Genomic DNA, 20,810 nt, shown 5'->3' with positions numbered 1-20,810 from the left:
AAAATAACAGCCACTGAAGAAAATAGTATGGTGGTTGCTCACAAAGTTAAAAATGGAATTACCATATGATCCAGCAATTCCACTTCTGGGTATATTCAAGAGTTGAAAACAGGGTCTTGAAGAGATATTTATACACCCATGTTTGTAGCAGGATTATTCACAATAGCCAAAACATGGAAGCAACCCAAGTATCCGCTGGATTGATGAATGGATAAGCAAAATGTGGTATATACAAACAGTGAAATATTTCAGCCTTAAAAAGGAAGAAAATTCTAAAAAAGTAAAAAATAAAAAAACAAGAAAAAATTTTTTGAAGATTTTATTTATTTATTTGACAAAGAGAGAGAGAGAGCAGAAGCAGGGGGAGCAGCAGAGGGAGAGGGAGAAACAGGCTCCCCACTGAGTAGGGAGCCCGATGCGGGGGCTCGATCCCAGGACTGTGGGATCATGACCCGAGCTGAAAGCAGATGCTTAACCGAGTGAGCCACTCAGGTGCCCCAACAAAATTTTTTTTTTTTTAAGATTTTTTAAATTTATTTATTTGACAGAGAGAGAGACAGCGAGAGAGGGAACACAAGCAGGGGGAGTGTGAGAGGGAGAAGCAGGCTTCCCGCGGAGCGAGGAGCCCGATGCGGGGCTCGATCCCAGGACCCTGAGATCATGACCTGAGCCGAAGGCAGACGCTTAACGACTGAGCCACCCAGGTGCCCCCAAGAAAAATTTTTTAAAAAAGGAAGGAAATTCCGCAATATGTTACAACATGGATGAACTCTGAGGATATTATGCTAAGTGAAATAAACCAGTCACAAAAAGACAAATACTGTATGATTCCACTTCTATGAAGTACTTAGGGTAGTCAAGGTCATAAAGACAGTACGAGTAAAGGTGGTTGTCAGGGGTGTAGGGGAGGAGAGATCGGGGAGTTATTGTTTAATAGGTATAGAGCTTCGGTTTTAGAAGATGAAAATGGTTACGGAGCTGGATGGTGGTGATTGCTGTACAGCCATGTAAATGTCCTTAATGACATTGAAACACCTACTTAAAAATGGTTAAGATGAGGCTGGCTCAATCAGCAGAGTGTGCGACTCTTGATCTAGGGGTCATGAGTTTGAGCCCTATATGGGGTGTAGAGATTACTAAAATAAATAAATAATCTTAAAAAATGGTTAAGATGACAATTCTTGTTTTTTAGTTTTTAATTTTTTAAAAATCCAGTATCATTAACATACGCCGTTATATCAGGATGGTAAATTTTATGTGTATTCTGTCACAATTAAAAAAAAAAAAGAAAAAAACACCTAAGGATAAGTTGAACAAAGTCACAGGTCATATATGGAGAATATGGTGAAATGTTATTGAAAACCATAAAATTGGAGCTAGACAAAAAAAAAGTTATTTGTTCTTGGGTAACAATGTTATAAAAAATTTTTTTAATTATTTATATTAATGCAATTCTAGTTAGACTCCTGACAGGCAGGGTTTTTTTTTTTTTGAAATACATTGAATTGAATTGTTAAAATAATCTTAAATCCATATGGAAGAATATAAGCCCCAGAATAACCAAAGAAAGTATAAAAATGAAGTATAGTGAAGGGGGGCTACTTGCTTAACTAAATGTCAGAATATTCATAAAACTGCTGTAATCAAAGTAATATAATGTTGGCATAGGACTAGCTCTAAAACTAGATCTTAGTGTATTAGATAGTTCAGCATGTGACAATGTGGTGTCATTTGTCACAGAGGGAAAACATGGTTCCTTTTAGTAAACGATGCTGTTGAACTGGTTCTGTATATGGAAGAAAATAATTTTTTTTTGAGAGAGAGAGCATGAGTGGGGGGTAGGGGGTGGGGAGGGGCAGAGGGAGACAGCCCCAAGCAGGCTCCATGTCCAGCGCAGAGCCCAACTTGGGGGCTCAATCTCACGACCCTGAGATCATGACCCCAATTGAAATCAAGAGTTGGAGGCTTAACCAACTGAGCCACCCAGGCACCCCTGGAAGAAAATAATCTGATCCCTATCTTATGCAATTTCAACAGATGGCTTAAATATTTGCAATTAAATGTAAACATAAAATAAAAGTAAAAATCTTAGAAGAAAATATAGGAGGGGATCTAATGTACAACATGGTGATTATAGTTAATATACTTGAAGTTTTCTAGAAGAGTAGATTCTCACCACACACAATGGTGACTATGTGAAGTGATGGATGTATTAATTACCTTGGTGGTGATCATTTCAAAATGTATACATATACTATCACATTATACAGTTTTATTTTTTAAAAGATTTTGTTTATTTATTTTGAGAGAGAGAGCGAGAGAGCATGTGCATAAGTGTGGGGGAGGGACGGGGCAGAGGGGAAGAGAGAGTCTCAACCAGTCTCCATAATGAGTGTAGAGCCCGACGTGGGGCTCTATCCTACGACCCTGAGATCATGACCTGAGCCCAAATCAAGAGTTGGATGCTTAACTGACTGAGCCACCCAAGCACCCCTTTTCTGTATATATTTTTTAAAAAAGAAAGAAAATGCAGGAGACCATATGTACAACCTAGGTATGAGGTAGACCAAGGCAGCAAATTCAGCTATTAGAAGAGAAAAGTAGGAGACGCCTGGCTGTCTCAGTCTGCAGAGCATGCAACTCTTGATCTCTGGTTAAGAGTTCAAGCCCCAGGCGCCTGGGTGGCTCAGTTGGTTAAGCGACTGCCTTCGGCTCAGGCCATGATCCTGGAGTCCCGGGATCGAGTCCCGCATCGGGCTCCCTGCTCAGCAGGGAGTCTGCTTCTCCCTCTGACCCTCCTCCCTCTCATGCTCTCTGTCTCTCATTCTCTCTCTCTCAAATAAATAAATAAATAAAGAGTTCAAGCCCCATGTTGGGTGTAGAGGCTACTTTAAAAAAAAAGTAGGAACTACTTGACTAAATGAGGCCTTTTTTTTTTTAAGAATAATTTATTTATTCATGAGAGATAGAGGCAGAGGGAGAAGCAGGCTCCCCACTGAGCAGGGAGCCTGATGTGAGACTCCACCCCAGGACCCCGGGATCACGACCCGAGCCAAAGGCATACACCCAACTGACTGAGCCACCCAGGCGCCCTAAATGAAGCCTTTTAAATGAATTATAAAACAGGCAAAAAAATTTGGGGGGAAAATGCAATAGAGTGAACAGAGAGTTAACATTTATATATTTTTTTAAAGATTTGTTTATTTGAGAGAGAGAGTGTGTGGGGGGAGGGGCAGAGGGAGAGAGAGAGTGAATCTCCAGCAGACACCTCCCCACCCCCTCCCCTCCGCTAAGCCCGATGTGGGGCTTGACCCCATGACCCTGAGATCATGACCTGAGACAAAATCAAGAGTTGGATGGTTAAGTGATTGAGCCACCCAAGAGTTAACATTTATAACATTATAGGAATTCTTGCAAATGGACAAGAAGAGGAGTAAGAATTGAACAGAAAAATGGACCAAGGCCATGAAGAAGTAATTCACAGAACAAATCTGAATGCACAAGAAGCATATTAGAGTGCTCAGACTCACCAAAGCCAGGGAAATGCAAATTAAAGTAACAGTAAGATTTCACTTTATACTTAGCAGATTGTGAAAATTAAAAAATTTAGATAATATTTATTGCTGGTGGGATTGCTGAAAAAGAGGGCTTATTATATATTGCTATAAAGTAGTATAGCCTTTTTTTTTTTTAAGTAATCTTTACGCCCAGCGTGGAGCTCAAACTCATGGCCCTGAGATCAAGAGTCACATACTCTACCGACTGAGCCAGCCAGGTGCTCCTAGTATAGCCTTTTTGGAAATCATTTCAGCAACACCTATTAAAAATAAAAACATACCCTTTCATCTACAAATCCCACTTCTGAGTAGACATCCTATAAAAGAAAAGCACTGGATGGGGCGCCTGGGTGGCTCAGTCATTAAGTGTCTGCCCTCGGCTCAGGTCATGATCCCAGGGTGCTGGATCGAGCCCCGCATCGGGCTCCCTGCTCAGTGGGAAGCCTGCTTCTCCCTCTCCCATTCCCCCTGCTTGTGTTCCCTCTCTCGCTGTGTCTCTGTCAAATAAATAAATAAAATCTTTAAAAAAAAAAGAAAACAAGAAAAGCACTGGACTATATCTACAAGGATGTTTACTGCAGCATTGTTCACAGTGGCCACTGAGATTAGAGAGAATAGTCATCATTCAAGCAGTGACTGAAGAAAGTATGGTATATCTAGGGGCGCCTGGGTGGCTCAGATGGTTAAGCGTCTGCCTTCGGCTCGGGTCATGATCCCAGGGTCCTGGGATCGAGCCCCGCGTCGGGCTCCTGGCTCAGCGGGGAGCCTGCTTCTTCCTCTCCCTCTGCCTCTCTCCCTGCTCATGCTCTCTCTCTATCTCTGTGTCTCAAATGAATAAATAGAATCTTTAAAAAAATAATAATAATAAAAAATAAAAATAAAATAAAATAAAATATGGTATATCTAATGCAGCTCTTAAAAAGAATGGATCAGAAGTATGCAAATTTACATGGTGGGATTTTAAAAAGGAAACCCAGATATGGAGAATTTATGTAATTCATCTAAGATCACATAGTTAGTAAGAAGTAGGGCCAGGATTCAAAAAGTCTGGGTCCAGAGTCCATGAACTTAGCCACTGTATTGTGTTATTTCTGAGGGAATGTAAATAGAAAGTTGGTAGAGGATGACAAAAGGGAGAAAAAAGAGATCCAGCAAAATACCATGAATGTCAAAGGAGCATGGAACAAAGGGGGAATAATCATCTGGTAGCAACTGTTTACTCTCCATCCCCCAAGATAGGACAAGACGGGACAGCAGAGCCCACCCTTCCTAACTCTCAATGTGGCATGGGAATGGTGAATTTTCTAAGACCACCAGAAGACACTCTGCTTCCTTGTTAGGGTACACAGCCTGTATTAGCAACAGGTACCACAATGCTTTGGGTCTTCTTGCCATCCCTCTCTGAGCTGACCCTGAGTCTCCTCTCTGCTGGTGTGGCTCTGACCACTGCTGCTGGCTGCCATTCGTAGAGATGGGATGTAGCAGAGGCCTCTCTTCTCTCCTGCAAATAGCAGAATGATGTGGTTAAAACACAAATCTGGGGGGATGGGGAGGGGCACCTGGATGGCTCAGTCGGTTAAGCGGTTAAGCGTCTGCCTTCAGCTCAAGTCATGATCTCAGGGTCTGCCCAGCAGGGAGCCTGCTTCTCCTTTTCCCTCTGTAGCTCCCGCTGCTTGTGCTCTCTCTCCCTTGCTCGCTCTCTCTAATAAATAAAAAATCTTAAAACAAACAAACAAACAAAAACAACACAGATCTGGGGATCAGGCAGATGTGGGTTCAAATCCCAGCTTGGTTATTGACCACTTTGTGTACGTCTAGGCCAGTCACAACCTCTCTGAACCCAGCTTGCTCACCTGTAAAATGAACCTACATCACAGGTCAATTACCTGAATTAACTGAGATAATGCCTCTCAAGTGCTAAGCACATCTCTTCTTAATAAAGTCAGAAAGTATCTTTCAATGGGGGCACTTGTATTCAGCTACTTTTACTTTTCAACCCACAACTTTTCTTCCCGTTATTTGCTGTGGGACCCCAACAAAGATGCTGGGCATTGAACCAACTGTTTTGCTTGCATATTCTTTAAAACAGTTTTGAAAAATTGCATGCTCTTGTGCGTACGTTTTAGTTGACATTTAAATTTTTTCATTCTGGGGCGCCTGGGTGGCTCAGTCAGTTAAGCATCTGACTTCGGCTCAGGTTGTGATCTCAGGGTCCTGGGATCGAGCCCCATTACTTGTCCCTATCCCTCTGCCCCTCCCCCTGCTTCTGCTCTCTCTGTCTCTCTCAAATAAATAAATAAAATCTTCTAAAAATAAGTAAATATTTTTTCATTCTAAGATAAATACTGCAAAGGATAGTATTTCCAGCATATTGCAAATATCAACATTTTAAAATTAAAAACCATTACATAGAGGTGCCTGGGTGGCTCAGTCATTAAGCGTCTGCCTTTGGCTCAGGTCATGATCCCAGGGTCCTGGGATCGAGCCCCACATCGGGCTCCCTGCTCTGCAGGAAGCCTGCTTCTCCCTCTCCCACTCCCCCTGCTTGTGTTCTCCCTCTCGCTGTGTCTCTCTCTGTCAAATAAATAAAATCTTTAAAAAAAAAAAGGGCATCGTCCCCAACAAAACTAACTTCACTTCAGAAGCCACCCAAGCTTCAGCCATCCCCAGGCCACCCCCATTTATGCTAACTGGCTAAAAAGTTGAGGGTTCCCCACTGTGGTTTGAAAATTTGGTAGAATGACTCACATAACTCAGGAAAGTTCTTTTTCTTTTTTTTTTTCTTTTATTATGTTATGTTAGTCACCATACATTACATCATTAGTTTTTGACGTAGTGTTCCATGATTCATTGTTTGTGTATAACACCCAGTGCTCCATGCAATACATGCCCTCCTCAATACCCATCACCGGGCTAACCCATCCCCCCACCCCCCTCCCCTCTGAAACCCTCAGTTTGTTTCCCAAAGTCCATAGTCTCTCATGGTTCGACTCAGGAAAGTTCTATACTTAATATTGCAGTTTTATTATAAACAATACAAGTCAGGACCAGCCAAAGAAGAGCCACAGAATTTGGGAGGGCCTCAGATACAGAGCTCCCATGCCCTCTACCTGTGAAATCCGGGCATATCACCTCCTGGCACATCAATGTTTGCCTGCCAGGAAGCTCTACCAAGCTTCAGAGTCCAGAGTTTTTACTGGAGCTTCATTATATAAGCATAATTGATTAAATCATGGGGCCATTGGTTGGCCATCAATCATTGGTTGAGCTCAGTGTCCTTTCTTCTTTTGCCTCCCTAGAGGTCAGGCTGATACATGTGGGTATGTCATTGTGGTTTTGATTTGCATTTGTCTAATGACCAATGATGAATGATGTTGAACATATTTTCACGTGCTTATTGGTCATTTGTATATATTCTTTGGAGAAATACCTATTCAAATTCTTTGCTCAATTTTTGATTGAGCTTTATTTTTTTTAATTATTGAGTTCTAAGAGTTCTTTATATATTCTGGACAAGTCCCTTATCAGACATATGATTTTGCAAATATTTTCCTCCCATCTTGCAAATATTTTCTCTCATTTTGCTTTTTTGGTGGTATTGTGTGCAGCACAAACATTTAAATTTTGAGGTCAGCCCAACTTACCTGTTTTTTCTTTTGTCAGTTGTGCTTTCAATGTCACATCTAGGAAATCATTGCTTAGTCCAAGGTCACAAAGATTTTACTCCTATTTTTCTTCCAGGAGTTTTATAATTTTAGTTCTTATATTTAAGTCTATGATCCATTTTGAGTTCATTTTTGTGTATCATGTGAGCTAGGGGTCCAACTTCATTTTTTTGCATTTGGATATCCAGTTGTGTTTGCACCATTTGTTAAAAATTAGTATCTCTTTGAGCCAGGTGTTGAACAGTTTCAGAGTGCTGGATACAGGCAGAAAGGCTTCCTGCCGCATTTCATGATGGTTCTGAATTTTAAAATTTGCTCTGATATGGGAAATGTAAACCATGTTTTCCCTGTCTTGCTGTAGGTAACATAATCAATAGTCTCTTTCTTACATTTTTGATTTCATGAAATAGCTCTAATCAAGTTTTCAGTGTCTCACTTTCAGGGGGAGCGTATTGTCAGGAAGTCTAATAGTCAGGTTAATTAACGGTCACAAACAGCAGACCACTAGAATTCCCATAGATATTAATCAGGGTTGTCAGTTGCAACAATAGAAGCCAAAAGTGGCTAATTTAGGAAGAAAATGAATGTATTAGAAGGATATTACAGGGACGCCTGGATGGCTCAGTCGGTTAAGCGTCTGCCTTCGGCTCAGGTCATGATCCCAGGGTCCTGGGATCGAGTCCCGCATCGGGCTCCCTGCTCCGCGGGGAGCCTGCTTCTCCCTCTGCCTCTGTCTCTCTCTCTCTCTCTCTGTCTCTCATGAATAAATAAATAAAATCTTTAAAAAAAAAAAAGAAGGATATTACATAGCTTATAGAAAAGAAGGGAAAACAGGAGAAACAGGCTTGGAAAAAGAACAGAAATCCATTAATCTAGCTAAAAAAAAAAAAAGAAAAAAAAGGCTAGATAACATTGATCATTTCTCTCATCACTGGACATTTGTTGCTTCCAGACTCTTTTTTTAAAATTTAAATTCAGGGGCGCCTGGGTGGCTTAGTCATTAAGCGTCTGCCTTTGGCTCAGGTCATGATCCCAGCGTCCTGGGATCGAGTCCCACATCGGGCTCCCTGCTCAGCGGGAATCCTGCTTGTGTTCCCTCTCTCGTTGTCTCTCTCTGTCAAATGAATAAATAAAATCTTTAAAAAATTTTAAATTCAATTTATTAACATGTAATGTATTATTAGTTTGCTTCCAGACTCTTGACACCATTGCTGCAGCCCTTAATAATCTCAAATTGAGTCTTTTTTTTTTTAAGATTTTATTTATATATTTGAGAGAGAGAGAGAATGAGAGAGAGAGTATGAGGGGGGGAGGGTCAAAGGGAGAAGCAGACTCCCCGCCGAGCAGGGAGCCTGATGTGGGACTCAATCCCGGGACTCCAGGATCATGACCTGAGCCGAAGGCAGTCGCTTAACCAACTGAGCCACCCAGGCGCCCTCAAATTGAGTCTTTACAAGACTCTAGTGTCCCAGGCATGAGCATCTTATTGGCCAAACCTTGGTTATTGGCCCATGGCCTGGATGATAGGGGATAGGGAAGGCAAATGCTTGTCTTCCTTCAAACTTCTGTAATACAAGTTGGGCTTTTCCCTTCCCCTGAGACCCATAAATGGGACTATTCCTCAAAATAAGAAGGGTGTTCAGACATGAGATGGCTAAAAAAACAATAAGATACATTACAGAAACAAATAATAAAAACAACAGCCAACAGTCATTGAGAGCTACATATGTACAAATTTTATGTGAGTTAACTCAGTTAACGCTTAAAATAGCCCAACAAGGTATTTCCCATTATTAACCTATGTGGTAGGCTAAATAATACTCCCCAAAGATATCTACTTCCTAATCCCCAGAACCTCTGAATATGGCAAAAGAGTGAATATTACCTGTTGTATAATAATAAAGAACTTGACTGGGGGTGCCTGGCTGGCTCAGACAGTAGAACATGACTCAGGGTTGTGAGTTTGAGACCCATGTTGGACGTAGAACTTACATTTAAAAAAAAATTGACTGGCCTTTGCCTCTATTATGTCAATTGTATCTCAGCAAGCTTAGAAATTTAGAAAAATTATTAATAAAAATTTATTGATAGAAAAATTTATAAATTTTAGAAAAATTTATTAATACATGATAAAATTGTGGGGTGCCTTGGTGGCTCAGTTAGTTAAATGTCTGCCTTTGGCTGGGGTCATGATCTCGGGGTCCTGGAATCGAGCCCCCTGTCAGGCTCCCTGCTCAGCAGGGAGTCTGCTTCTCCCTCTGCCCCTCTCCCCTGTTAAAAAAATACATGATAAAATTGCTATGGAAGATAAATCCAACTTCACCATGAAGGTAGTAGATCTGTGGCCTCCAGCAATTCCAGACTCACACAGTCACATTTTTTTTTTCCCCTCCAGAAAGGAAAAGAGCATCTTCCTCCCAATTTTGTTTTGAAGAATCTCAGGGAAAATGCTGGTTAACCTGTCTTGGGTCAGACTCCCATCCTATTTCCCAGGAAGATCACAGGTCTGTGATCAGGAGAGAGGAGTCTAAGGGGAGTCTGAAAACAAGATTCTGCTGCATTAGGGAATATATGCAGAGTCATTTGCAGGAATTGCTTAGAGAATTTTGGGAGAATCCAAAAGGGACTCTAGGAGCTTGAATTTTAAGAGTCTACCACCAAGAAGCAGCAAGTACACAGTTAGATCAGGCTTCTTTGTTTACTTTGAGGAGTTTCAGTAGAGACAGGAGATTTAAGGGATTAATTAAGGTGGTAGCTGTAGTCTTAGTAGCTAACAGAACTGTGAGGCAAATTCACACCCAACACTCTGGCCAGTGAAGAACTTGGAAAAATGTAGAAGAAGGTATCCAAAGCTATAGAAACTATACACATATATACACACAGGGATAGATGGATGATAGATAGATAGATAGATAGATAGATGGAGATGGATACATAGATATGCAAGCTATTTACATTAGTTACTTTTTGGAAATGGACTTTAGGGAAACTTTCATTTTTTATTGTTTTTATTTTTGTGGCATTTAAATATTTTGCAATATTTTATAAGAAATAAATGAAAGATTTTTAAAAATATTTATTTATTTATTTATTTTAGTGAGAGAATGTATGAGTGGGGTGAGGGGGTGTGGCAGAGGGAGAGGGAATGGAGCTTGATGTGGGGCTCCATCCCAAGACCCTGAGATCATGACCTGAACTGAAACGGAGAGTTGGATGCTTAACCAACTGAGCCACCCAGGCATCCCCCCAAAAAAGTTTTTTAAAACAAAGTCTGCAAGTCTGCGTGAAAAAGAAATGGGCTTCTCATTGTTATCAGACTGTCCTTAACTGGTGTTGGGTTCTCCAGGACTCTTCTCTCTCATCAGCTATTAAAAGTAGATTGGAGGGGGGAAGAGCGAGGGTTTGAAACATGGCAGACGATGTGGACCAGCAACAAACTACCAACACTGTAGAAGAGCCCCTGGATCTCATCAGGCTCAGCCTGGATGAGCGAATTTATGTGAAAATGAGAAGTGACAGAGAGCTTTGAGGCAGATTACATGCTTATGATCAGCATTTAAATAGGATATCGGGAGATGTGGAAGAAACTGTGACTACTATAGAAATTGATGAGGAAACATATGAAGAGATATATAAATCAACAAAATGGAATATTCCAAAGGTTTTTGTCCAGGGAGATGGTGTTGTACTAGTTGGCTCTCCATTAAGAGTTGGTTAAAACAAAGAATTTATCACGTATGGAATATAGGAGCTTTTGTATGATTGCCTCTTTAAATGTAGAAGACATTCAAAAGAGAAACCTGAGTAAATTTTGATATTAAGAAATGACCAAGGATTCTTCCACTCCTGAAATGAGTTGATTTGTGGATAACTCAAAAATTCTTTTTTTTAAAGATTTATTTATTTATTTATTCATGAGAGACAGAGAGAGAGAGAAAGGCGGAGGGAGAAGCATGGGACTCGATCCCAGGACCCCGGGATCATGACCTGAGCTGAAGGCAGACGCCCAACCATCTGAGCCACCCAGGCGCGCAATAACTCAAAAATTCTTAAGCTAAAGGGCATTTTAATTTTTTTCCAGCCCTTTCAATAAATGTGATCACCAAGATGCAGGAAAAAAAAAAAAGTAGATTGGGGGAAAAAGTATGGAAAAAGAAAAGGAAAGCCTTGTGTACTGTGGGTGGGAATGCAAACTGGCGTAACCACTATAGAGGACAGTATGGAGGTTTGGGGTGCCTGGGTGGCTCAGTCGGTTAAGTGTCTGTCTTTGGCTCAGGTCATGATTCCAGGGTTCTGGGATCAAGTCCTGCAGAGAGCCTACTTCTCCCTCTCCCCCTGCCCCTCCTCCCTGCTTGTGCTCTCTCTCTCATGCTCTTTCTCTCTCAAATAAATAAAATATTAAAAAAAAGAAGACAGTATGGAGGTTCCTCAAAAAATTGAAAATAGAAACACCATACAATCCAGCAATTCCACTACTGGGTATTTACCAAGAAAACAAAAACGCTAATTCAAAAAGATATATGCATCCCTATGTTTATGAAACCATTATTTACAATAGCCAAGATATGGAAGCAACTCAAGTGTCCATCCACAGATGAATGGATAAAGAAGATGGGGTATATATAGATACACTGGAATATTACACAGCTATAAAAAAGGTAATGAAATCTTGCCATTTTTTGACAACATGGATGGACCTAGAGGGTATTATGCTAAATAAGATAAGTCAGACAAAGACAAATACCACATGATTTCACCTATATGTGGAATCTACAAAAGCAAAGCAAATGAACAAACAAAACAAAACAAAACAGAAACAGACTCATAAATACAAAGAAGAAGCTGGTGGTTGCCAGAGCAGGGGAAGGTGGGAGGTGGGGGGAAATAGGTAAAGGGAATTAAGAGGTACAAACTTCCAATTATGAAATAAATAAATCACAGGGATATGACGTATGACATAGGGAATATAGTCAATAAGATTGTAATAATTTTTTTTAAAGATTTTATTTATTTATTTGACAGAGAGAGGCACAGCGAGAGAGGGAACACAAGCAGGGGGAGTGGGAGAGGGAGAAGCAGGCTTCCCGCCGAGCAGGGAGCCCGATGTGGGGCTCGATCCCAGGACCCTGAGATCATGACCTGAGCTGAAGGCAGACGCTTAACGACTGAGCCACCCAGGAGCCCCAGATTGTAATAATTTTTTATGGCAACTATACTTAACCATGGTAAACATCCCATAATGCGTATAAATGTTGAATCACTATGTTGTGCACCTGAAACTAATATAGTATTATATGTCAAGTATACTTCAATTAAAAAAATGAAATAAGCAAAAAAAAAGTAGACTGGAGAAAAACAGTGTGCATTTTATGCCCCATATATGTAAAACCAAAAGAGAGGGTTATATATACACATTCACACAGATTATCATTGGAATGATAAATAAGAAGCTGATAAAAATCAATGATTCTTGGGATGAAAAGGGGGGCGGGGTTTGGAGGATAAAGGCAGGTAAGAGATTTGCTTTTCATTGTCTACTGGTGATGATGTTTGAATTTTTTTTTAACCATGTGAATGCATTACCTATTAAAATAATTTTTAAAAAAGTAGCATTCAGAGACTGAATAAAAGGGAATGGGTAGTATCTGAGACACATGGGGTAGATAGCATGCTCAACGTCTGCACTAAGCCCCACTATCCAGCTTGCCTACATTGCAGAGGCTGGGAAGTTAAAACCGCACTTCCATGACCTTCTTGGAGCTTGGTCTCTGGATGTGTTTTAAGTTCCCCAGTCAGATACACTCTAGGGGGCTTGAATCTGGAACTGAGTTTCTCTGGGGGAGAAATGAGGCACCATGTGAGGGTTTAGGATGTCATGGTTCTGGAACCAACAGCTCTGACGCTGGCTTCTTTTCTCTCGGATCTTGGCTAAAGGGGTGTGTTCTTGGAGCCAATAGTTGGAACAGTAGCTTTCCAATTTCCTAATTTCCTGATGTGGAAGAAGTAACAATTTTTAAAAAAGATTTTATTTATTCATTTGAGAGAGAGAGAGTGTGTGTGTGAGAGAGAGCACAAGCAGGGGGTAGGGGTAGAAGGAGAAGCAGACTCCCCGCCGAGCAGGGATCCTGATGCGGTACTCGATCCCGTTACCCCGGGATCATGACCTGAGCTGAAGGCAGATGTTTAAGTGACTGAGCTACCCAGGCACGCAAAAGTAACAATCCTTTTCAACTTATAGTAACCCTCTTTATCTCTGATAACTTTGTTAACTTAAATTCTATTTTGTGTGATATTAATATAACTATACCAACTTTCTTTTGGTTAGTTTGACCATATTTTTACATGCTTAAAAAAATCTTTTGGGAGCGCCTGGCTGGCTCAGTCAGTGGAGCATGCGACTCTTGATCTTGGGGTTGTGAGTTCGAGCCCCATGTTGGGTGTAGAGATTACTTAAAAATAAAACCTTTAGGGGCACCTGGTGACTCAGTTGTTAAGCGGCTGCCTTCGGCTTAGGTCATGATCTCAGGGTCCTGGGATCGAGCCCCGCATCGGGCTCCCTGTTCAGCGGGAAGCCTGCTTCTCCCTCTCCCACTCCCCCTGATTGTGTTCCCTCTCTCGCTGTGTCTCTCTCTGTCAAATAAATAAATAAAAAAAAATCTTAAAAAAAAATAAAAACTTAAAAAAATTTTTAAAAATCTTTTTTATACTTTAAACTTATATAATGTTATATGTCAATTATATTTCAATAATAAAAACTCTCAACCTTTCCTACTTTTCTTAATTTTGGGGTGTGTCTTCTTTAAATAGATTTGTTCATTTAGCCTTAGTTTATTCCTGTTTTCTCCTAGGAATCCCTTAGATATCGCCAAGGTTAGTCATGAATTGAAAAGGATTTTTTTTTTACATTTTATCTAGTGTTTTTAGGTCTGCTGTACTGGGTTTTCTGTGAATGGTTACTATGTCTTTTTTCATAAACAGAATACCTTTTAAAAAATTCATGTTTCATATATTTTAGACATATAATAACAAATCCCAGAAGGAAAGCTACCTTATTGGGATATTCACATTTGCAGTTTATCAGAATTTATCAGAATTCAGCATTTGGGAAACATACTCCAGGGAATCTGGAAGAATATAATGAGTAACTTTATGCAGCCTAGATTATATTGCTTCCTGTTGAGTGGTCTAACTAACACTCTGGGGCCTTGAACTATTCCATAGACTGCACACCTCTAGGGACTCATCTGTAGTTTTACCACACACTATCAATCACAATTCAGACAAGAAGCTTGGTGGCCAGAAGCTACAGAGATATGTCCTGACACCTGCTGGTGACTGAGGGAGACTTCACCTGCTAAAGATGGGAACTGTTGATGCTTCTGAGTTCAAAAGTTCAACAAACAATTGTTTCACACTTTTGTGTCAGACTTTGGTGTCATTGCATGGATACAAAGACGAAACAGAGTGGGTTACTGCTCTTGAAGAATTCATAAACTCAGGGCATGCCCTTTAGTGAGGAAAGAGAAAGACACATATACCGATAATTTAAATACTTTGTGGTAGGTGTTATGATGCGTGTGAGATAATAAAAAAATATGTACTGGTCTCTCCTAAGTTCCTGGCACAGAGCTCCTAAAACCCTTGTAAATTCCTAAGTGATAAGAGCACTAGGAGCATCTTTTGTTCTATTGAGGTGGCTCTGGGTGGGCTCCTGGATGGCTCCTAGATGGGGCTGGTCACCAGAAAGACCGAGCCTCGATTTGAAGCTTGGAATTTTCAGCCCTGCCCCTCCCATTTCTATAGAGAGAGGAGGGGCTTAGAAATGGAGTTAGTAATTGATCATGCCTGTGTGAGGAAGCCTCCATAAAATCCCGATAGTATGGTGTTCAGAGAGCATCCAGATCCGTGAACCCTCCATGAATTGGGGGGGTACACACCCCTTCTGTTTCCATGGGGACAGAGCTCCTGTGCTTGAAACTCTGCCAGACTTCACCCAATGTTATCTTTTCATCTGGTTATTCATTTGTATCCTTTATCATATACTTTAATAAACTGGTAATGGTAAGTATTTCCCTGAGTGAGCCACTCTAGTAAATTAATCAAACCAGAGGAGAGGAAAAAAAAAAACAAAAACAACAACAACAACAAAAAAACAGAGCAGAGGGGTATGGGAACCTCTGATTTGTAGCCATGTCAGATAGATGTTGTGGGTAACCCAGGTACTTACGACTGGGCATCTGAAGCGGGGGACAGGCTTGTGGGACTGAGCCCTTAATCTGTGGGATCCGATGCTATCCCCAGGTAGGAGTGTCAGAATTGAGTTAAATTGTAGGACATCCAGATGGTATCTCAGAGAATTGCTTGGTGGGGAAAAACCCTCTACACATGTGACCAGAAGTGTCAGAAGTGAAGTGTTGTATATGAGTAGTAAAGGAGACACACAGGAGGGAAAGACTCCCCCCACCTCACCCCACCCCCGCCCAACGATGCGGGAAGCTCAGAGTGCAGGGAGGTTAGTTTACTCTGCATCTCCACACGAGGAACTCTCTGTAGCTCCCAGATATACTGCTTTTCATTTCAGCTACAGGCAGAGACAGAGTAGAGTCTTTCTGCCCCTAACGCAAATTTTTAGGAAAGGGAAATTAATGGCCCCCCCCAACCCCAGTTAAATGTCCTTCTCTGGTCCTATAACTGTGACCAATCTTGGTCACAGATGCTGCACTGAGCTGGCAGGATACTTGGCTCTTGTCTTTCTGTAGCACTCAAACCTGAGTCAGTCCTACCACCGTCTTTGCCTGAGCAGTTAAGAGCTGCTGGAGAAAAAGGCCACACAAGCATTTGTAGAAATTTCAAATGGAACATCCAAATGGGACAAGATCCCCTAGGCCTCGTGATGGTGGTTGGGTGGTAAGGGATGGTGCTGGGGGGTGGGGGCGGGTAGCATTGCAAAGACTGATTCGAGGGGGGGTGGGTGCCTGAGTGGCTCAGTTGGTTAAGCATTTGACTTCAGCTCAGGTCATGATCTCAGGGTCCTGGAATCAAGCCTGTGTTGGGCTCCCTGCTCAGCAGGGAGTCTACTTGTCCTCTCCCCACACTCATTCTCTCTCTCTCTCTCACATAAGTAAATAAAATCTTAAAAAAAAAAAAAAAGACTGATTCAATGGCCCCAAAGGGGCATGATCTTGGTGAATTCACCAAGTTTAGGGGAAGGCTCTGAATTTTGCAAGCTAGAAGCATGAGCTTCATATCTCAGAACCAAGGGGCACCCGGCTGGCTCAGTAGGTAGAGCATGCAACCTGTGATGTCAAGGTTGTGGGTTTGAGCCCCATGTCAGGGGCTTAAAATTTTAAGATTACTTAAAAATAAAATCTTAAAAAAAGAAAATCTCATGGGCGCCTGGGTGGCTCAGTCGGTTAAGTGTCTGCCTTTGTCTCACGCCATGATCCCAGAGTCCTGGGATCGAGTCCTGCATTGGGCTCCCTGCACAGTAGAGAGTCTTGCTTCTCTCTCCTGCTCATGCTCTCTCTCTCTCAAATAAATACATAAAATCTAAAAAAAAAAAAAAGTCTCAGAACTCAGTTTTTTGTTTTTTTTTAAAGATTTTATTTATTTATTTGACAGAGAGAGTCACAGCGAGAGAGGGAACACAAGCAGGGGGAGTGGCAGAGGGAGAAGCAGGCTCCCCGCAGAGCAGGGAGCCTGATGTGGGGCTCCATCCCAGGACCCTGGGATCATGACCAGAGCTGAAGGCAGACGCTTAACGACTGAGCCACCCAGGCGCCCCAGAACTGAGATTTTGTAGGTACTGATTCACATTAACAAGGTTCATAAGCAACTGATGTACAAATCCTAAATGAGAATTAATTAATTTACAAAAAGTACTTAAGGGCATATCAACCCTCCCCAGGGCCTAGTGCAATGGGAATTATTCTCAAAATGCATTGAATTAATAATCAGAAACTGGTAAACCTATTTCACGAGGGGCGAAGGTAGAATCAGTCTGGTAGAACCCAGGGGGCTTGTGACTAAATCTTTGCTGAGGGTCACCAAGTCACTCCAATCTGGTGTCCAGCGCCACATCTGGCTTCCCACGCCAGCACCACCAAAGGCAGAGTGACAGAGACCACCCTGCCGAGATCTTTCCCCAGGGCGCTGAGCGGGGAAGGAAGAAGACTCAGACGTAGGCAGGAAGGTAGGACTTGGAGGAGGAATGGAGTTCAGTGCCGGGGCCACAGAGAAAGAAAGATCAGAGACTGTCCCAGGCTCCCTGGCTCAGACCCAGGCAGGCGGAGGGGAGGACTCATTCATCCTGGGCCAGCCCGGGAGTGAGACCGCAGAGCTGCCTCGCCCGGCCCAGGCCGCGTGTCAAAGCGGGGAGGGGATTTCATCAGGCTCCCTCCCCCTGGGCCGGGCGCCTGGGAACCTGTTGGGACGATTTTAGTTTGGGGAGGGACGGAGGAGTTCCTGGCAGGGCGGGAACTTCAGGGCAACAGAAGCAGCCCCTTGGCCCGGGCAGCCTGGAGCGCGGCGGGCAGCCTGTCCCGGCTGGGACGACGAGGGCCTTGCGAGGTAAGCTGCGGGAGCTGGGACCGGCCGACGGCGGGCCTCCCTGGGGAGAAGGGGGCGGGGCAGGAAGCGCCCCCGGGTAGAAAAGCCGGAGTCCCGGGGTTCGAGCGGGAAGCAGCCGGCCCTGGGTCGCTCCTGGCATCCTCCCTTCCGGACTAGTCTTCAGGATGGCCGCTTGGGATCCTGCAACATTTTAAAAGTAGCATGTTGAGGGGCGTCTGGCTGGCTCAGTCGAAGGAGCATGGGACTCTTGATCTGGGGGGTCGTGAGTTCGAGCCCTAGGTTGGGTGTAGAGATTACGTAAATAAATAAATAAGCGTTAAAAAAAAAAAGTAGCAAGCTGAGTCAGGAGTGGGGGGCTGTCTCTGGCTTCTCCCCCAGGGACATGGTGGGGGGACCGGGTGATGCCGTTCTCCTTCCCAGCCCTGCTCAATCACTGGCCTTCTCGCCCTTCATCCCATTTTCCACGATAACCAAAACCCCTCCCCACCTTTGTCCCCCAACTTTCCCCGCCCCCCACTCCCCCCTGCAGCGGAGCCAGTTCCTAGCCCGCCTGGGTTGGCCGACCTCTCCCCTGCCCCTCACTGGAGACCACAGCCAGGGAAGACATTCTCTCGGCTTCTTCCTGCTAGGCGCCTCCCTCAGGGTTGTTTCCTCCTTCCTGGTACGGGTATCTGAGGGATTTCACTCATTCGTTTATTATTTACTTGTTTATTCCTCACTGTTGGAGCGTAAACCTGCGTTCTGGGGGAGGGGGCACACAATCTCTGCTCTTCCTGGGAATAGGGAAACTGACCTTTATTTCACACACATTTAATAATTATAAGCTGGTGGGCCGTGTGGCCTAGGGTAAGATTATCTTGGAGTTGTCCGGACACTTGGATTCCTATCCCACCTGTCCTGTTTACTTCCTGAGCCCCGGTTTCCTCATCTGTAAAGTGGAGTTGCTGTGAAGATGATATGAGAGATGCGTGTCATCCTCAATAAACACCACTGCTCTTACTCTTTCCCTTCTTCGGCCCGTCCTGCCGCGCCCCTCCTCCCGCCACCTCCCCCGATCTATAAGACCGCCCCTGGTCTTGAAAGCACTTAGGCAAAAGTGTAAACCCAGAATGGGTAGGGAAGGGAGAGGTGGAGAAGGGAGGGGGAGACTCGGAAGGGATGGGGGTGGGGCTGGATAGGGGAAGAGACCTTCCGTGGGTCTGAGGTAAGAACACCCGACCAGGGCTGGGACTCCAGGGGAGGGAGATGAAGTTCCCAGGAGGCTCTCCTGTGGTGTTTCGGAATTTGCACTCACACTGAGCAAGTGATGGGAAGTACCAATTCCTAAAACCAACTCTGCCTGGCCTCAGGCTAAGGGCTTTTAAATGCATTATATCACTGAATCATAACCCTGTTATATTATTATCCCCATTTTACAGATGAGGAAATGGAGATACTAACAGGCTAAGGCTAAGGGATTGCCTAAGGTCACATGGCTAGTAAGCAATGGATCCAGAGTTCAAGTGTGAGTCAGACCCTAGACTCCATGCTCTTTGTTCAACTCCTTGCTGTCTTTCCAGTTCCTGTGTATCAGAAAGAACAAAACTTCCTAGACACCAGTTTCTCACTTCTATATATCTCCTGCTCTGGGCTGCTTCATTCCTGTGGGGAGGAGCACACTCCTTCCCGATTCATTAATTCATTCACTTATTCACCCATCATTCATTCAATCAAGTGCTCTGTTGGTCAAGAGGGCAGGGACCATTGTCTGTGTGTTCACAGTTGTGTAACCAGCACCTTGTATGACCCTAATACAGGAATGTTCGATGAATCCTTTGTGAGTAAGTGGGTCCAACAAACATTTTTTGATGCATTCTGTGGGCTCCCTCATAGGGATTCGTAGATGAATGAAACAGAAGTCCTATCCTCAAGACCCACACAGCCTTGTGGAGGAGATGGCGATAATACAAAGAAGAGATGGTACCCTAGACGGGAGCAGAGGCTGCAGAGGGAACTATGAGGGGCATTTTAATTCCACGATATCTGCCTTGTTCTCTACTGGATCCAGGGCCTAGCCAATGGCAGACTCATGGAAGATGCTTGTAAGGCTTTGCAGAGGAGATGTTTACGACAGTCTTGAAGCGGGTGTTAGAAGTTTACCAGGAGAGGGGCGCCTGGGTGGCTCAGTCAGATTCCGTGTTCAACTCTTGGTTTCGCTCAGGTCATGATCTGAGGGTTGTGGGATTGAGCCCTCCGTTGGGCTCCATGCTTAGCATGGAGTCTCTGGAGATTCTCTCTCTCTCTCCCTCTCCTCTTGCCCCTCCCCTGTTTGCTCTCTCTCTCAAATAAATAAATAAAATCTTACCAAAAAAAAGAAAAGAAGTTTGCTAGGAGAACAAATTGGAGAAGGAAGCTATTCTAGCGGAGAGAGACGCTCCTGAAAAGGCCTAGTGGAGGGCTGGAGCTGGAATTGCTAGGGGCTCAGTACGGCTGAAGTGTAGAGTGTCTATGGAAGAAGGAAGGATAAATAGGCAGGCCTCAGGCCGTGAGCCTTGTTAAGGAAACTAGATTTTACACCAAGTGTATTGGGTAACCATTGAAGGGATTTAGCAAAATGAGGACACCATCTGACTTGTATTTCAGAAGTGTGGTTGATGCATGGGGGTCAGGGAAATGGCACCAAGATCTCTAGGTCTGACAGGGTTCCTCTCTGTCTGAGGAAATGAACCTTCCTCTTTAGGACCTGGGTTAGGACTTCCTTTTTAGGACTTCATAATGGTTCATGAAGGGCCTCCTAACTTGCCTTGTGTCCTGATCTACTGTGCTTTGTCCTCAGCTATATGCTGGGTGACTGCTAATCTATTCTTCTCTTTTTTTTCAAGTGATTTACATTTGTATAATCTGGAGCAAATTCTGGGGTATCCTGCTTGCTGATTTGTGCTCTATTATATAAAGGAGAGAGATGGAGTTGCGGGGCAGGGGGGCACCAGGAATTATGTTGGGCTCAGAATGTGCCCCGGGAGTTTGTGTTGAATATAGA

The 20,810-nt window shown here is 43.3% G+C and overlaps 1 pseudogene; it reads left to right on the top strand.

Annotated features, from left to right (window-relative positions):
* Positions 1–10,625: 10,625 nt before the first annotated feature.
* On the top strand, positions 10,626–10,940 carry LOC102747003 (U6 snRNA-associated Sm-like protein LSm3 pseudogene; annotated as a pseudogene).
* The last annotated feature ends 9,870 nt before the right edge of the window (positions 10,941–20,810 follow it).

This window comes from Leptonychotes weddellii, chromosome 4 (assembly GCF_054177405.1).
Source record: "Leptonychotes weddellii isolate Sample4059 chromosome 4, ASM5417740v2, whole genome shotgun sequence".
NCBI lineage: Eukaryota > Metazoa > Chordata > Mammalia > Carnivora > Phocidae > Leptonychotes > Leptonychotes weddellii.
This window is presented reverse-complemented; position numbering and strand designations above follow the sequence as displayed.